The sequence below is a fragment of the Bubalus bubalis genome, chromosome 3 (genome assembly GCF_019923935.1).
Source record: "Bubalus bubalis isolate 160015118507 breed Murrah chromosome 3, NDDB_SH_1, whole genome shotgun sequence".
Lineage (NCBI taxonomy): Eukaryota > Metazoa > Chordata > Mammalia > Artiodactyla > Bovidae > Bubalus > Bubalus bubalis.
Window position 1 is genome coordinate 17,684,059 of NC_059159.1, and position 18,279 is coordinate 17,702,337.

Sequence of the window (18,279 nt, forward strand, 5' to 3'; positions counted from 1 at the left end):
AAAGTGAAAATGTTAGTCCCTTAGTCGGGTCCGACTCTTTGCAACCCCATGGACTATAGCCTATCAGGCTCTTCTGTGCATAGAATTCTCCAGGCAAGAATACTGGAGTGGGTTGCCATTCCCTTCTTCAGGGGATCTTCCCAACCCAGGGATCAAACCTGGGTCTCCTGCATTGCAGGCGGATTCTTTACCTTCTGAGCCACCAGGGAAGCCCAATAGTTGACAACAAATGCTGGTTCCCTAAGACATACTATTAACTTGGGACCAAACAAATGGCAAAACCTTGACCAGACTGTCTCATGATTGATGTTCCCAGCTTTTCTGCTTTGTCTGGCCCAAAAGTTCACCTTACCCTCCTTCTCCTCACCTACCCTGACCTTGACCCTCCCGGGTCCCCTCTGCCTTTTGTTCTACACATTTGAGAGGGTAGTGCTAAGAGGAGAAATCATTTTCTGAAACCCACATCAGAGAATGTGGCATAACCAAAATATTTTTCTTTAACTTTATCTCTTTTTTTTTCCTGCTGCAGAATTTAAGAAAGTCTGATGTATAGTTTGCCTAAAAGTTAGAATTTCAAGAGCCTTTCTGTGACTAATGGTAATATTTCTCAGAGGCTGGAGAGGACCATGGATGCCCCACAATATGAAACGTGGTGTTAAATCACGTGGGGTCACATGTGCGAAAGCTCATTTATTCATATGTTCTATCCTGTTTTCCTTCACTCTTCCTGAGTATTGTCGAGGGAGGAGAAAGTCTGTTTGATGTTAATACAACACTTCCTAAGATTCCTTTGTGATAAAGAGAGAAGGTCACACATCCAGCCTTTGGAGGGGCATAGTATCTGGTTCGGAGAAGGCAATGGCACCCCACTCCAGTACTCTTGCCTGGAAAATCCCATGGACGGAGGAGCCTGGTAGGCTGCAGTCCATGGGGTCACTAAGAGTCAGACACGACTGAGCAACTTCACTTTACTTTTTGCTTTCATGCATTGGAGAAGGAAATGGCAACCTACTCCAGTGTTCTTGCCTGGAGAATCCCAGGGACGGGGGAGCCTGGTGGGCTGCCGTCTATGGGGTCGCACAGAGTTGGACATGACTGAAGCGACTTAGCAGCAGTATCTGGTTAGAAAGACATTGTTGAAAATGATAGTAATCTACAGTTTCCTTTGTAAGCAGACTTCCCTGGTGGTGCAGTGGATGGGACCCCACTTGCCAATGCAGGGACACGGGTTCAATCCCCGCTTGGAGAAAATTCCACATGCCGTGCCGCCGAACAACTACCTGTGTGCGACAACTACCAGGGCACCGAGAGCCCACGCTCTGCAACAGGAGGAGCCACTGCAGTGAGAAACCAACTCGCTGCAACTATGGCCGTAGCTCGCCGCAACGAGAGAAAGCCCGAGCACAGCAACGAAAACCAGCGTGGCCAAAACAAAATAAATAAAGTTTCCTTTGTAATTGAAGTTATTAAAAGGAAAGCAAATCAGTTTAAAGAAAAGTGTTAAGAAAATAGCAGAACACCTATGGAGTGAAGGTGACATGGAAATGCCTGGAGTCTGGAAATACTGGATCATGCGGATAAACAGAGCTGAGTACTTACAGTCAGGGTGCCCTCAAGTTCCACTGTGTGGCCAGGGCACCTTAGTAATGGGCACCTGCTGGTTGGTCAGGGCCCCGGGGTGACCTGAAGCTGGCAGAATGGAAGGGCACTGGGGTTGTAACAGGCAGTCGCCCCGGCCATGAGCTGAGAATCACCCCAGCATTGTTTCTGCCTTAAGGTACAGGCAAGAGCCTTGAGGCCAGACATCCAGCCTTAGGACTGTGTTGGATGGCAAGGTGGCCTAGCACGAGGCCTCGGTGACCCAGATACTCCTATTAGGGGTGGGGTGATGGTTGCTGCTGCTGTTTAGTCACTAAGTCGTGTCCAACTCTTTGTGACCCCATGGACGGTAGCTCGCCAGGCTCCTCTGTCCATGGAATTTCCCAGGCAGGGATGCTGGAGTGAATTGCCATTTCCTTCTCCAAGGGATGGAACCCATGTCTCTTGCGTTGGCAGGAGGATTCTTTACCACTGAGCCACCAAGGAAGCCCCCGGGGAAGGGATGGAGGAGGAAGCTTAATGGTGTCCCAGTTGCCCAGAGGGGCTGAGTTTCCAGTCTAGGCCCAGGAGAGGCAGAGGGACTGGAGGAGGTGGTAGGACGATGCCCAGAAGGTGCATTGGCCTTGGAGAGCCACTCGTCTCCCTCCTATAAGGAGTGTGAAGAGCCGCAGAAGCGGGAGACCAGAAACTGGGGCTTCTGCCTCAGCTTTCTCTCAACTGGCTGTGCGTCCTTGGCAAGGCACTTACCCTCTCTGGGTCTTGGTATCCCTCTAGGTTACAGCGGCCAAGTGAGGAGTCCTTCTATTCCCGACATCATAGATTGGCTGGTCCACCTCCCCAGGACCCCTGTAAACACCCCTCTGTGTTCCTGTCCCTTTCAGGGCAGACCAGGACAATAGCCAGAACTGGCTACAGGCTCATGGCTGGGGCTGTTCTTCTAGGTGAGGGGCCACTGGTGTCCAGCCCGATGAGGCTCTGGTAGTGTTGGGCAGTGCCCAGTGGCCGTGTTGGCAGGCTTAAGGCGCTAATAGAAGAGATGGGGACCTGGGAGGGAGGGAGGGAGGGGATGAGAGAAGGAAGAGGTGCCTGGGTGGGGGCGGCCCCAGTGGCCGCCCTCATGAACATGCCGAAGGTTGCCAAATTGAGTTTAAGCCTTGGTTCCAGAACACAAAGCCTCATCTCTGGGGGCTTGACCCCTTGGAGCCCCCACCCCCAGGGCCGGCTGGCTGAGCCGCCCCAAGGGAACTGGCCCCAGAAGGGCCCAGTTGTTGGCTGCGAAGTGGCTGGGAGGGAAGTTTTAATGATACACAACACAAGACACAGGGGGGAAAGAAAGAAGGGGGTGGTGGAGGAGAGAAGGGAGGTGGGGGGGTGGAGAAAGAAAGACCTCCTGCCAGGCCTGTTGCCAGGAGACGGCTAGGCAGCCAGAATCAGCCCTGCTCTTTTCACAGTTGCCTTTAAGCAAGGAGAGAAAGCCCTGTCCATAAAGGGGGACATGTGTTGCTGGGTGTGTAAGGCTAGCCTCCGCAGTTAGGGGAGCCCCCCAGCCCCGCCCCCACCGCTGCCTAGAGAGAGCCCCTCTCGCCCCCAGCCCTGCCCCCCGCTCCTGAGGGTTATGGATGAATGAGACTGGGCTACACAGCAATGGAAAAGGATTCGGGAAGGCCGTGGCCCTGGCCACCAAAACGCCGCAGCCACCTCTGGGGTGAAACTCACCAGCTGGGGCCCCAGGAAGTTATCAGAGCCGGCAGGGTTGGGGTGGGGGAGGCTGGGGGAATCTAACAAGGCAGGTCATAGTTTTCTGTTGGCTCAGGGTGAGCCAAGCAGTGCCTGGAGGTGTCCCGGTGTCTAGGAATCCTTAACAGGGGACTTAGAAGGGTGGGGTAGGGGGCTGACAACTCCCCCATCCTTCACTCTGCCCACCTGGTCCCTGTCCCATGGTGGGAACAGCTGTTCCAGAAGGATGAGATGGTTGGATGGCATCACTGACTCAATGGACATGAACTTGAGCAAACTCCGGGAGATAGTGAAGGACAGAGGAGACTGGCAGGCTACAGTTTATGGGGTCCTAAAGAGTTGGACATGACTTAGTGACTGAACAAAAACAGTGGGCTGTGCCTTGGTACTTGAGGACAGTGTTTTTGCAGCCTGGTCGGTGACTGTCTCTATTTCAATGAGGAGTCCACCACACAGCCACGGGGATAGATGGAGGGTGAGGGATTTTGGTAACACAAGGACTCCTGTGTCCCTGGCCCCCGCTGTCAATAGATGGATGTCAACCGTGTGGGTTGTGCACAGTGCGCTCAGCAGAGGCCCTGTCAGTAAAGGAGAGCAGGGCGTCCTCTGCCAGGAGTGCCTGGCAGCTGGGCTGGAGCCCTGACCACTCCTGCTGGACTTGAGTGTGAGCTCCCTGGTTTAAAGGCTCCTTCAACATTGTGTTCTGACCCGCTGAAAACAGGCTGCCATATCTGTTGTTTCATGTAGCAGTCAGATTAGAGAAAGAGCAGTTTCTTTTACTCCTCTGGCAGCCTTTAAGGTCTGAGTTCTAGTCCTGTGAGCATTTCCAACCTGCTTCAAAGCTTCAAAGTGTTAGTGCTGGAAGGTGCAGCCAGGCAGCTCACCCCAACTTCGTCTGGGAAGTTCTGTTTGAACTTCGGGGACACTGCTGGAGGTTCCCCGGGCTCAGACACCTGTTTCCTGCCCCAGGCAGTGGGCGACCTGCATCCTTACTGCCCCCGCTCCGGGCTGGCCTTAGTTGCTCAGTTGTGTCCGACTCTTTGTGACCCCATGGACTGCAGCCGGCCAGGCTCCTCTGTCCATGGGATTCTTCAGGCAAGAATACTGGAGTGGGTTGCCATTCCCTTCTTCAGGGGATCTTCCTGCTCCAGGGATCGAACCCAGGTCTTCTGCACTGCAGGCAGACTCTTTACTGACTGAGCTACCAGGGAAGCCTGACCTGGGAGTGAAATAGGGAGTGAAATAGCTCAGCAGAGGCCATTTCTAGACAAAATGGAGAAGTCATCGCATCTTCTAAGAAATCTCTAACTCTGCATACATGTGTGCACTGAGATGTTTTCCGTGCAAGCTGATGTCCAGGAAAACAGGACTCCTGGAGGAAGCAGGTGGGGGAGGCTGTCTGTCCATGGCTCCCGTTGGGAAGGCTTGCTTTTCCTCCAACTTCTTCTGCATCTTGTTTCTGCTGAAGTATATGTTTTAACTAGTTCTGGCTTTTCTTTTCCTTTAAAAAAATTTTTTTTTGGCGTGTGAGATCTTAGATCCCCAATCAGGGATCAAACTCCTGCCTTGGAAGTGAGGAGTATTAACCACTGGACCACCAGAGGAATCCCGCTAGTTCTGTTCTTTCCTGGCCCCATCCATCTGAGGCCAGGCCCCACCCCAGGAGTCAAGACTTGCTTCCAGAAGGGACAAATCCCCATGAGGTGATAACCAAAAGGGCAAACTTGCCAACGCTCAGGGAGGGGAATGAGGTGTGTGTGGGAGTATCTTGGACAGTGGCTGGAGGGGTGAGTGGTTGCCTGAGGCCCTCTTGGGAAGGGCAGGCTGGCTGGGCAGGGAGGCAGCACGGCTCTGTTAGAGGTGGAGAGCTGGACAGTTAGGGAACTGGAAAGTTCTGCCAGGCCCTCAGAGGTCTTTTGGGTTTTTTTTGTTTTGTTTTTAAATACTCATCTACTAATTTGGCTGTGCCAGATCTTTCTTAGTTGGGGAACACTGGATCTGGGATCTTTAGCTGTAGCACATGAACTCTTCGCGATGGCATGTGGGATCTAGTTCCCTGACCAAGGATTGAACCCAGGGGCTCCTGCCTTGGGAACTTGGAGCCTTAGCCACTGGACGACGAGGGAAGTGCCCTGGTTTCTGTTTTACAGTAGGAAATATTGAGGGTCTTTCATAGAAAAGCCCATCTCCCTGGCTTGTCAATGACTTTCCATCCCTTTGAAGGCCATGGCTCAAGGAAGCAGACACGCCTTGTAGCAGCGTTGTTCTCAAGGCTGGGCACAGGTTTTGTCCTGCCTCCCGCCAACCAAGGCTGTCATACCCCTCGCTCATTCAGAGGACCCAACTTTTAGCCTGGAAAGAAAGTCTCCCTCTCCCCTTTCATAACCAGGCATGCTGTTTTCCCCTTATAACTCCTGGCCAGCTCCTCCCATCCCCTCACAGTCTCTTACTCTGTGGCTGCTGCTTCTTTGACTTATTAGGGGAGAGTCCCTGGAAGCCCACCCTGACCCAAGAAACATCTCCCCAAATGGTCACTGATGAACTCACATCAGCACTGAGACAGTACTGAAGCGCGTAGATTGGCTCCTCAGCCTCCTTGTTCTCAATGTGGGGCAGAACCATGAATTAATCTCTTGGGTGCACACTCACCTCCTCCAGGAAGCCTGCCTTTTTACTTACAGCCCTCTTTGTGCCTTGTGGCTCCTCATCAATGTAGCGATTCCTGACCCTGAGTGGCCCTCAGCAGCCATAAAGATTTGTCCCCAAAGCTCGGGGCTGGTGGTCAGGTGGGTTAAAAGAGAGTGGGGGTGGGGGTCGGGGACTCTCTACTAATGCAATGGAAGAAGAGGTCCAGCTGGGTTGGAAGGAAGGGAGGAGGGTCTAGATTCCCTTGGTTCCCTTCACTCTCCACCGTCTGCACCCTCAGCCCCTTGCCCATGAGGTTGAACCTTCACTGAACCACAGTCCTTCCCTAAAATGGTCCTGGGAGAGACCGAAGCAGAGACAAGGCCCTTCTCTCTGCGACAAGACCCTCCCTGTGGGACTCCTTAGAGGTGAGGTCGCACTTCTGAGAGCCTCCAGGCCACAAACGTGTTGTGTGCACGGACCCAGGACAGGGGCCTGTGAGGATGGTCAGGGTCACAGTGACACCTGCTGGGGCTTCTAGGAACAGCAGCTGGGGAGTCACAGACAATGAATGTTGGTGGGGGGTGGGGTGGTTAAGGGCAATTAGTAACATCTCACTGCAGGCCTTGAAATTAGCCTCAGATTGTTAAACTCTCATCTCCTTTGCAGGAAGGAAGCACAAGAAGATGCACAAGCAGCGGGGCCATTGGAATTCCATCTAGGGCTCCTAGGGACATGAGCTGTATTTCTCGAACGGGTGGTATTTTTTGAACTTCATTCACAGAGTCTGGTTTCTATGGAAGAAACCAGAGGAAGTCTGAGATTGTTCTTTGCATTTCTCTGTGGGATGGAGTTTTAAGGGCAAAGAACAAAGACATGCCTTGTACATTTCTTTGTTGTATCGCCTCCATAAGAGGAAGAAAAGTATGTAATTCTGCCAATGTCAATGAGTAAAAACAGTCCAGGTGATCATTGTAATGTCAATATGAAGAAACTGGGAGGAATAAAGAATATAGTGAAATGAATTAGTGATAAACACTCAATATGTTAGGGCAATTCCTTGATAAAAGGAAATCCACAGTGGAGGGTCATCAGCCTCCCTGGTGAGCCAGGCTGGAGGGGTGCAGAAGTGCCCAGGGCACAGGGCGATGTCTTGGTTGGAAGCCCTCCACTGACCTCAGTAACTTCCCCCAAATAAATGAAAAGCCAGATATGCAAATAAATCCAAGGGTGGAGTTCCCTGGTGGCGCAGTGGATAAGAATCTGCTTGCCAATGCAGAAGACATGGGTTTGATCCTTGGTCTGGGAAGATCCCACATGCCTCAGAGCAACTAAGTCCATGCATTGCAACTACTGAGTTGGCAGACCCTAGAGCCAGCAAGTCACGACTACTGAGCCCGGGTGCTGCAACCACTGAAGCCCGTGTGCCTAGAGCCCATGCTCTGCAACGAGAAGCCACTGCAATGAGAAGCCCATACACCACAAATAGAGAGCAGCCCCGTGCTCTGCAACTAGAGGAAGCCCTCCTGCAGCAATGAAGACCCAGTACAGCCAAAAGTAAATAAATAGAATAAATTAATTAAAAAAAAGAAATCCAGGGGTAAGGATTTCAGTTTGCAAAATAACCCTTCACTTCAGAAAGAACCCAGTCAAGGACTCTTGCAAGTATTTCACATATCATCTGTTTTATCCTTACACCCCTTAACTTGGATAATTAGACTCCACCGGCGATGACGGGGCTATAGAGAAAACCTACCCATGTAGCTAGGTGCTAATGTTCCTTCCTTGGGCAGAGTTTGGAGTATAAATTGGGATTTCCCAATGGGAAAATTGGAGGGGATGGGACAATATTGGGGGCTCAGCAGGCCAGACCCTGGTCTTGATGGGTTTCATTTGCTTTCCCATCTAATCCTCAATAAAGCCCCACATGAGAGCTGGCACTGTTCTCACTTCACAGGGACACAGTCCTAGTAAGTGTGGGAACTGGGATATGCATCCAGGCCCACCTCACTGTGAAGCCAGGGAGTGAGGGGTAAGCCCAAAGGGCTGGGGGTGGGTACATGGAAAGGTGGTGGTGTCCCCACTGGGAATGGACATGGAGGAAGATTTTGGTGGGGGGATAGATAGCTAATGGTCAGCAAGACTCAGTTTACCACTCACAGGATGGAGGATGCCTGGGTATGCACCATTAGGACTGCCATGTACAGCTGCTCAGGTTGTGCACTGCAAAAGGCTACTCTCCCCCACCTAGGAGGGCCCCATCTGCATCACAGGCATATCTGCATATTCTCTGACAGTTAGTAGTGAAATGCCTAGAGGAGGAGATAGTTGTTTTTAAATCATTCAGAGGGGCTTCATGGTGGGTAGGCAGTGCCTTGCCAGCCTTTTCCACATGTATTTGCATCATCTTCCTTGAGACCTCCACCCAAGGGAGTGAGCAGGTATTGGGAGTGGAGGAGCATTTCCTGCCCCATCTCGTTTCTCCCAGCAGTCATCAGAGGGGCAACAGGGAGCAAAGCCGTCACAGTACCCCTGTCCTCCTGTTTCCTCTCAGAGGTCCCTGGCTAAAGGTTCAGGCTTTTGCTCTCCTTGCTGGAGCAGGACCTCTAACTGGGGGGAGAAGGAGGGGAGCTAAGGAGAAAGAGGAGAGAAAGAGTCTGGAGTCCCCTGGGTGAGCTGAAGGAAAGATACAGAGCAGGGGCTGGGTTTTTTTTGTTTTTGTTTTTTCCTCCACATCACAAATTCATCACAAATTCAATAACATCAAAGGTCATTCAGGAAAGAGGCAAGTCCTTCTCTCAATAGACTCAGTCAAGTTTGGGGACCCTGGAACAGTTTCCTGGAGCAGTATTTGCTGTAACAAGAAAATGAGTATATCAAGCTTCAGGCTGATGCAGTCCATAAAAGTTTGGGCATGCAAAACAAATCATTTGTCAGGAGGTCTGTGCAGTAGAGGGGATTATCCACCACACAGAACAGCCCACAAGAGGTTGTTTCCTTTATAATGAATTTCAAATGAATTTTCATCAGCTTCTATTGTAGTTATTATTAATAATACCAGTGTTTATTGAATTTTTATTCTATTAAACATGGAACTATGTTTGTGGCCATGCTTGTAGCAGATACTCTGTCCCTATGATCACAACCAATTAGACCAATTAGACCTGACCCTTGGGCAGTCAGTTCACAACTGGCCACAGCCTTTGACAGGTCCTGGAACTGCCAGTGTGGGGTCCCCTTCTCCCCTTCAGACTCATGTTAGGATACACAGCAGATGCCACTGGGCCCCAGAGCTGAATGGCCATGGCACCATGAGGGTGTTGCGGCAGCCAGGATGGGCCATGTGCAGGCTATACCCTCTGAGAGAAGCAGGAACCAGGAGTTAACAGAAGCAGAAAGACCTGTCTAGAAAGGGTGCAGGGGGAGGAAGCCAGCACAAGGAGGGGAATGAGAGAGGCAGACCCCAGTGCCTGAGAGCATCAGCCTAGCTGTGTGATTTGACTAGCCCTCATTACAGAGCCTTTTCTGTCTTCCAACAGCATCCTCCTTTCTTATGATCCTTCCATAGCCACTGTGAGGGTGGTGGGGGAGGTTTAGGCTTGGAAGGTTTGCATCTGGGAAAGAGGGTGCCCGATGGAAAGGTGAGGTCAGAGAGACCAGCCTAAGGCTCCCTGGAAGTCTGACTAATCGACCTCGCCAATTATTGAGCACCTACAATGTTCCAGGCACATTTTACATGTTATCTCATTTAATCCTCACATCCTGCGGGAAGAATAACTATATCACTGATTTTACAGTTGGGAAAATGAGAGCTCTGAGAGATTTTAAGTGACCTAACCAAGGTCACTGGCTCAGAAAGAGAGCTCCAATGTGGGCACAGACATCCTGGCTGTCTAGGGCCACAGACACTGCTGGACTGCTTTGTAACGGAAAGAAGAAGAAAAAAAAAAAAAACATTTATCACTCGGCGAGGTGAGCCCTACACCAGGCACCTCTGGGTGGGGAGCGGCTGCGTGGGTGAGTGGAGAATTCCAAAGGAAGGAAGCCTCATCCGCGGTTCCCATGGGCTAACAAAGCCATGTCTCCGAATTGAAAGTCATTTAAACTCGCGATCCTGGAGATAACACGGCTTTGGAGAAGAGAGGTCTCCAGGGCTGCAGTCCGGGAGGATTCCTGGAGGAGATGAACTTGTGGAACAGATGGGGACTAGAGAAGAGGAATCGGGGCTGGCCAGGCGCAGTGCACTGAGGAAGGGGCCCTCTGGGCTCAGGAAGGCGGAACAGGAGGGGAGGGGAGATGGACGTGTCTGCGGTGTCAGGCGGAGCGTCTAAGAGACCCACATCCTGCTGGCTCGCTGAGAGCCCTTGAGCAAGTCACTTCTCCTCTGAGCTTTGCACTTGCCATGTGTTAAGTGAGGAGGTGGGGGCGACTCCCCTGGGCCCTCCCTGCTCTACTCTGGGGAGAGAAAACAGCCCGCCAGAGCTGAACAGCCTCTTGCACCCGCAGCCTCCGCGACCGGCTGCGCCGGTGACCAGCAGGGGGCGCTCCTGCAGAAGGCTGGCCGCCGCGGCCGCCCTCTGCTCCGTACGACTGGCCTTCCTTTTCTGTCCTTCCCAGTCAGCTCCGGTCACTCCTCTTCCTGCACTGCCCTTTCCCACCCCACTTTCTGGGATGAGCTGGTGGAGGAGGTTCCTGGAATCCAGATTTGGGGGCAGGCCACCTCCCTTCTCTGTGCCTCCGTTTTCCGGGTTATGTGAGGAAGAGATGAGTTACTGGGTGGGAGAGGTTTCCAACCATACATAGTAGGTGTCCAGGATGAGTCCTGCCATTTCACACCCCGTTATCTTCCCCAGGACAGGGGATGTGACTTTTACTGCCCACCAAGGAGAGCCAGAGCCTCCTTGCTCACCGTCAGGGTTACACTTTGCTTCAAACTTTTACTCAAAGTCTTTTTGTACAAAGGTAGAAATGACTTCTGGGTGCTGTATGACACCTGGAACAATGAGTGACACTTGACAGGTAGCTGCGGAATGATTGGGGTTTTGAAACCATCTAGACAGGAGCTATGGTCTTTCCTGTAGTCATGTATGGGTGTGAGAGTGGGACCATAATGAAGGCTGAGTGCTGAAGAACAGATGCTTTTGAACTGTGATGCTGGAGAAGACTCTTGAGAGCCCCTTGGACAGCAAGGAGATCAAACCAGTCAATATAAAGGAAATCACCCCTGAATATTCATTGGAAAGACGGATGCTGAGCTCCAATACTTTGGCCACCTGATGCCAAGAGCCGACTTACTGGAAAAGACCCTAATGCTGGGAAAGATTGATGACAAGAGGAGAAGGGGGCAGAAGGAGAAGAGGATGAGATGGTTGGATGACATCATCGACTTGATGGACATGAGTTTGAGCAAACTCTGGAGGATGGTGAAGAACAGGGAAGCCTGGCGTGCTGCAGTCCATGGGGTTGTAAAGAGTCGGACATGACTTAGTGGCTAAACAGACAAGAGCTGTGTGAAAGTGACAGGAGCTGCCTCTTCTGCCATATTCATTTTCATCCTCACATTTCTGACCACTGTTGTGTGAGGAAGACAGACAGAAGTAGTATATTTATTTTATGGATGAGGAAACCAAGGTCACAGAGGAAACCAAGGACGAGGTTAACTTAGAACCCAGGGATCTTTCCATTCAACTACATCCCATCCCTTTGCTGTCAGCAACCCCCTGTTGGAGACATGTGGTATTACATGCAGGTAGCCGCAAAGCCTGGTCAAGAGAAATGCAGGCACAACCAGGGTGCGAAATCCAAGAGGGAGAGGTGGAGGTGGACCGTTTCATCGGAGCTGGAGGCTAAAAATGAGATTCCAGAGTCAATAACATAAAGCAGCAAGGTTCAGCAAGTCTCAAAAGCATTTCCTATTCGAAAGTACCCAACACCCTGTCAAGCTACTTCTCACTCCAAAGGTGAGCTCAGTATAGCAAAGGGATGCTCCATGGGCTCATCTGTTAGGATTATACCAACAAATGGTGGTAACACTTGATTCCTTCTCAAACATTTATTAGAATCAATTGTGCCATTTGGAATGTGAAGAAAGATGGATTGAAGAGAGTCACTCTGCAAAATCCAGCTCAATTATTACTGCATCTCAGTATTGCCCCAGACACACCTTCCCTGGAACAGTGAATGGATTGTCCTCTCATGCGGATCTTAATTCCCTGACCAGTTATTGAACCCAGGCCCTCATCAGTGAAATCACAGAGCCTTAACCCCTGGATAACTAGAGAATTCCCATCACTTTCTTCTCTTTACTGCAGCTCAGTGATGAAACATATACCTGCTCCTTGGGTTCTAATCCCAAGTTTACTAGCTGAGCAGTTACTTACCCTCTCTGTGCCTCCATTTCTTCATCTATAAAATGATGTGAGGATGAAATGAGCTAATATGCCTCTAGGACTTAGACCAATGCTTGGCATGTAGTAAGTACCCAATATCCAGTTTATACTTATATAGAAATGTCAAAATGTTATATGTGTTTACGTACATGTCTTTCCCAACAAACTGCGCTTCTCAGGGACAGGACCTAGTTCATCATCTCTTACTCCCAGATGCTCAAAATTTGTTAAATTGTATAGTATATAATCATGCTTTCTATGAAAAGGAAATTTTGTAGTAAAATTGAATTAGTCATTGTGTGTGTGTGTGTGTGTGTGTGTGTGTGTGTGTGTGTGTGTGTAGTTAAGCCTGAGCTTACTATTTCCCAGAGGTAAACAAAGACTTGAGTCTCTCCCCAGTTTAAGAAAGACAGCTTTCTGGGCCACTGAACTACATATCAACTTTAGGAAAACATGCTATGGTCCAGTTATCTCCTAGTCAAGACTTTGTTAACGAGCACTTCCTACCTGTGCCTATGATTGTGCAAATGTGACCAGGAGGAAGTGGGCACCATCTAGAACTGTGCAAGGGACTGCATTCCTCCAGGCACCAGCTGAGTATTCTGTACTTCAAAATGGGAACCCTTTCCTCTTACCCTTCACTTTCTGGAGCAAGAAGTTACTCAGATGGAAACATGCTAACAAGAATACGCCAAGTGTGCCTCTGTTCAGAATCCAATCTTTAGAATGTTGTTGATAGTCAATTCTGGATGATTCTTATATTTTCTAAGAAAGTTATTCTTCTTGTCTTCTTCCTATTCTTCCTTCTTTGTGTTCTTTCTTTTGAACCGTGCTAGTGGTTGTGGTGTGTCCGGAACACTTTTCTGTTATAAGATACCTGAAAGTCGCGTCTTTCATTATTGCTTGGCCTGTGGGGTGGCCCTGCTCAGTGCTGCTTGTCCGGTCATCTCACTGTGTTTTAATGTTTTTAGAAGTGGGAACCCAGAGGGTGGGTGTGTATACTCATGGTGACCCCACTGCCCAGGCAGCGCACAGGCATATGTGTCACCTGACAATTCTGAGTTGATTTATGTGGACAATGGAGCAGGCTCTTTGAAACTGGAATTGTCTATCCACACTGCCATTTCTCTATCTACCTCTGTGTTCAGCCTCCCTTGGCTAAGCTCAAACACCTTTGGGCTGGAGAAGGGCTGCGGCAGGCAAGGGATAAGGAAACATCGTATCACCTTCCATACAACACAGCCTTCACCCAGAGCATTGTTCTGGAGCAGAGAAGACAAGAAAGGGAGGGAGGAACAGAGACAAGAAGGTTTCGAACTGGAATTGCCATGGATGGGTGTGCTCTGCCAGCTGAAAGGGGAGCTCCCCATAGAGGACCGGAGTCCTTCCTATAGAAAAATAGGTGGATGGATGACATAGGAGATGTCCAGGAATACATCCCTTGTTTTCTCCCAAATATCTTCCCTGCCAAGGCTTAAAGTTTTACCATTAGAGATTTTTTCTTGTGTTCTTGTTGCCTCTCCCTTTGAAGAAAAATTTTTTTCATTATAAATGTTAAATTAGAAGATTCAAAGAAGATAAAAACATTTTTAACACACCCTCAAAACCTCCAAAGCACTCATTCTTAAAATAATAATCATGACCTCTGTTTTGGACTGAATGGCCCAAGGCACCCACTTTTCCTTTCTGGCCGTGCTGGGTCTGCACTGCCGCACAGGCTTTGCTCTAGTTGCCGCCAGTGGGGGCTACTGTCTAGCTGCAGCAGGCTTCTCAGGGTGGCGGCTTCTCTTGCTGTGGAGCTGGGTTTTAGGGCACACAGGCTTCCATAGTTGTGATGCACAGACTTAGTTGCTCCACGGCACGTGGGGTCTTCCTGGACCAAGTACTGAACCCACATTTCCTGCACTGGCAGGCGAATTCTTTACCACTGAGCCACCAGAGAAGCCTGCAAGGCACTCACCTTTTAATACATATTTTGATATGTTTCTCTCCCATCTTTTCTGTTGTTTTCACGCATAGCTGTAAGTCCCCCCTGTGTGAGATTCTGTGACCCACTTTCCCCGGTGAGCGTCCGTCCTAGTTTGGTCTGATGCTCTGAAAAGGCCAAGTATATGCCACCAAGTACCAGTGAATTCCATGATGTTGAGGAAATTACCTACCTGTCTAAACTTCAGTGTCCTTCCTGTGGAGTGGGGACAGTGATGCCCAATGTGATAACTCACGGCACCCTGGAGCCAAATCAGAGAGAGAGTGAGAGTTAAGGCCAGTTCAGAAGAGCACGGATAGGACGGATGGGAGTGGTCAGAATAGATCTATTTACAGAAAGACCGTAGCCAAGAAGGCTGGGTCACAGGGAGTGGGGGAGCCCAGGCAGAGGGACAAGGGAGCACTCCCACACCAGTTTTGTTGAGTCCTCCCTGGGACCAGCTCTCCTGAGCAGCCATGCCTCATGCCTCGGGCTCGGCCTGGGCACAGGTGCCTTCCTTTGGAGCCCCCAGGCATCACCTGCCCCACTTCCTGTTGGGTCGAGTCCATTTCCAGTGCAGCCCTGAGGGTGATCAGAGGGAGATAGCCAGCCTGGAATTCCTCATTTCCACTTGCTCACAGCCAGGTGGTGAACTCAGAGGATTGTGTGAGTGCTGGCCTCTGCCTGGGGCCCTGGGCTTGACTTGGGAGCCCTAGGGACCTGGGGCCAGACAAGGCTGAATGGCTCCTGGGGATTTGCTTCAGGAAGGGTGGCCTGGTCTGGGGGCAGGGTTCGGGGGAGGATGAAGAGATGTGGAGCTGGATTGGATACAGCCTCCGCAAGTCCTTCGGATCACTCATTTGTGATCGCCACAGTGTGTGCGCATGTGCGCGTGCGTGTGCGGGGTGGGTCGGGCGGCGAGGGAGTAGCCAGGGGGGAGGGCAGGAGAACTGCATCCCTAAGCCGTGGCTGCCTTGGGCTGGCTCATGGAGACAGGTAGCTGCACGTGGATGTCTAAGAATGCTCCTCTTGCATACCTGTGTGAACGTGCAGGTCCGGGAGCAGCTGTGGGTCTGCCTAGGAATTTAGACAGCCATGGGGGAGGTGTGGGGGGAGTCTGTGTGTCACTGAATGCCTGGATTTGAGTTGTAGAGTGTCAAGGGGTGTGTGTGTGTGTGTGTGTGTGTGTGTGTGTGTGTGCGTGCATGATGGGGCATGTGTCTGGCTATGGGAAGGAGTGTGTCTGTGAACATGCATTGTGTCAGAATAACACAATCTATTATTTCTATCTCTGCAGTCCCATAAAAAGGCCAACAGACCCGAGTTACAAGCTGGCAGCAACACATATTACCTGAGCACCTACTATATGCTGGGCCCTGTGCCAGGCCCTGGAGATATAGAAAGAAAGAAAACTCAGGGCCTCCACCTGCCCCCTGCCTTGAGGAGCTCCCAGGGCAGAGGTGGGAGGAACGAATCATTATGGTCAAGGCTCTAAGTCCCGAGGGCTGCCCCTCGTGTCCTTCCTCAGGGGTCCCACAGTATCCCAACTGTGGAGATGATCCGTTTTCACTGCCATCTCCTCCTCCAGACTAGAGCCCCGTAATACTCTGTAAGGATGAATTATGCCAAAGCCCCTGTGAGTCAGGGTGTCTGGGTGGCCCTCAGCCAGCTGTGACCAGTCATGAGCCACAACCAGCGCGACAGTCCCACTAGGCTGGCCTTAACTCTTGCTTCCACTACTTACAGCGGGGTCACATGCAGCAGCTACTCAAGTTTCCCGAGCCTCGGTTAACTCATCTGTGCGATGGGTATAATGATGGCTCGCTAACCTCACAGGAGGCCTGAGACTTCAGTGAGACATGTGCTGGGCCCAAGGATGGCATCCTAAGCACTGACTGGTGGAGGCTCAAGAATTTTCTTCTGAGTCTGGGATTAGCAGATGCAAAGTATGACATACAGAATGGATAAACAAGGTCCTGCTGATTAGTACAGATGGGCTTCCCAGATGGCATTAGTAGTAAAGGACTCACCTGCCAATGCAGGAGACAGGAGACTCGATTTTGATCCCTGAGTTGGGAAGATCCCTTGGAGAAGGAAATGACAACCTACTCCAATATTCTTGCCTGGAGAATCTCATGGACAGAGGAGCCTGGCAGTCTACAGTCCATAGGGTTGCAAAGAATCAGACATGACTGAAGTGACTTAGCATGCACGTATAGTACAGGGAACTATATTCAGTTTCCTGTGAAAAACCATCATGGAAAGAATATGAAAAAGAATGTACATGTATCTAGAACTGAATTACTTTGCTGTGCAGTAGAAATTAATACAACATTGTAAATCAACTATACTTCAATAAAATGTTTTAAAAAAAAGAGAACTTCTTTCTGGATATTTCCATGTGTATCTCAACATCCAGTCACTGATGTCCTTGCTGAATCTTTAGTGTTTTCTCCAATTTCCCTGCCTTACAGCCTTAACTGTCAACAGATAACTTTTCTGAAACATTGAAAATGTGTCACTTTGGGAGAGTATGCTCACCCCACCCTTGCTCCAGGCAATTGCCTGCTTGTGTGTGCTTGTGTATATATGGCAGGGGCCCATGAGCATAAGGACAGGAGGGGCAGCTGGGGCAGCTCCCTCATCTGCCTGAACTCAGGTGCCCACTGGGGTGGTTGGAGCCTGGTGGGGGTCCTTCGTCCTCTCTGACTCACACTGGTCCAGCTTGAGCTTCGTTGAGCCTGATTCAAGGTCTTACCAGTGGTATGCTGGAGCCAGTTCCAACTGGTTTGCACAGCCACCTGAGCAAATCTCTCCCTAACTCCTTAGATCAAGGATGATGCCACATCAGTAACTTGAAATCACCCACGGTGGCAATGTTTGCAGCAGAGAATCGGCAGATGCTATTAGCCCGCTCCCACCCAGGCGGCAAAGCAGCACAGCTTGTCTACAGTTTTAACAACCCCTGATATTGAGTGCCAGCACCTGTTGGGCATTTGGCATCACTTTTTTTGTTTTGCTTTTTTGGCCACGCCACACTGCTTACAGGATCTTAGTTCCCCCACCAGGGATTGAAGCTGCGCTCTTGGCAGTCAAAGTGAGAAATCCTAACCACTGGGCCTTCAGGGAATTCCCATGGCATCACTCTTATTGGCACAAAAATCCTGTAAGCTATTTATTATCGTCCCCATTTCATATCTGAGGTTTATAATTTCCATGATTGAATTCAGGTCTCTGCCCTCCACCCTGGACTGTATGCCTCAATACACAGAACTGTGAGATGCGATATCTCTGGCAGAGTTCTGCAAGATCGTCGGTTAACCGCTGCCCTTATTGAACAGGGAAACTGAGCTCAGAGAAGCTCACTATAGCCATTAATATGGCAGCTGTTAATATGTTAATGTGGCAGCTCCCATCTTCCCCCAGTCTCCCAGCGCCTTTGTGTTCACAAAGCCAAGGTCGCTGTCACCTGATGTTCTGCATACATGGATGATTTTTTGGAAACTTTACATTCAGATCTTGACATTCAGTGTGAGTTATGTTTTGTTTTGCTCGATTTGACCCAGTATTCAATACTCTCAAAAACATATTAAACCTTGACGGGGCAATTTGTTGTGTGTCTCCCTCCCAGATGGGAGCCACCTACTGCCTTGGCCACTGCACTTTCACCGCAGGAATTGGGGTTAGACTTTAAAAAAAAAAAAAAAAAAAAGAATAAGCAAGGCAGAGCGTTATGACCCAACACCGAACATATCCATCCTGTCTGACAGAAGTTCTGGGGTCTATGCACTTCGGAAAGTAAGTTCCTTTCCACCCCGTCCCAGTCTCTGCCTGCCCCACTGACCAGAGAACCTAGATTTTTGTTCCATGAACATCAACTAATGCTCAGTGAGGCCTCCTCCCCGACAGACTCTAGTTTAGAAACTGGGCTCCCTTATTCCGCTTCCGCTCTGACCATGAGTA

The 18,279-nt window shown here is 50.2% G+C and overlaps 1 long non-coding RNA gene across 1 annotated transcript; it reads right to left on the reverse strand.

The window, feature by feature from the left end:
* Positions 1-11,375: 11,375 nt before the first annotated feature.
* LOC123332372 lies at positions 11,376-16,403 on the reverse strand. Its single transcript, XR_006549163.1, has 3 exons — positions 16,347-16,403; positions 14,510-14,578; positions 11,376-11,807 (listed from the first exon to the last, which is right to left on the reverse strand). It is a non-coding gene; the product is annotated as an uncharacterized LOC123332372 (long non-coding RNA).
* Positions 16,404-18,279: the final 1,876 nt, after the last annotated feature.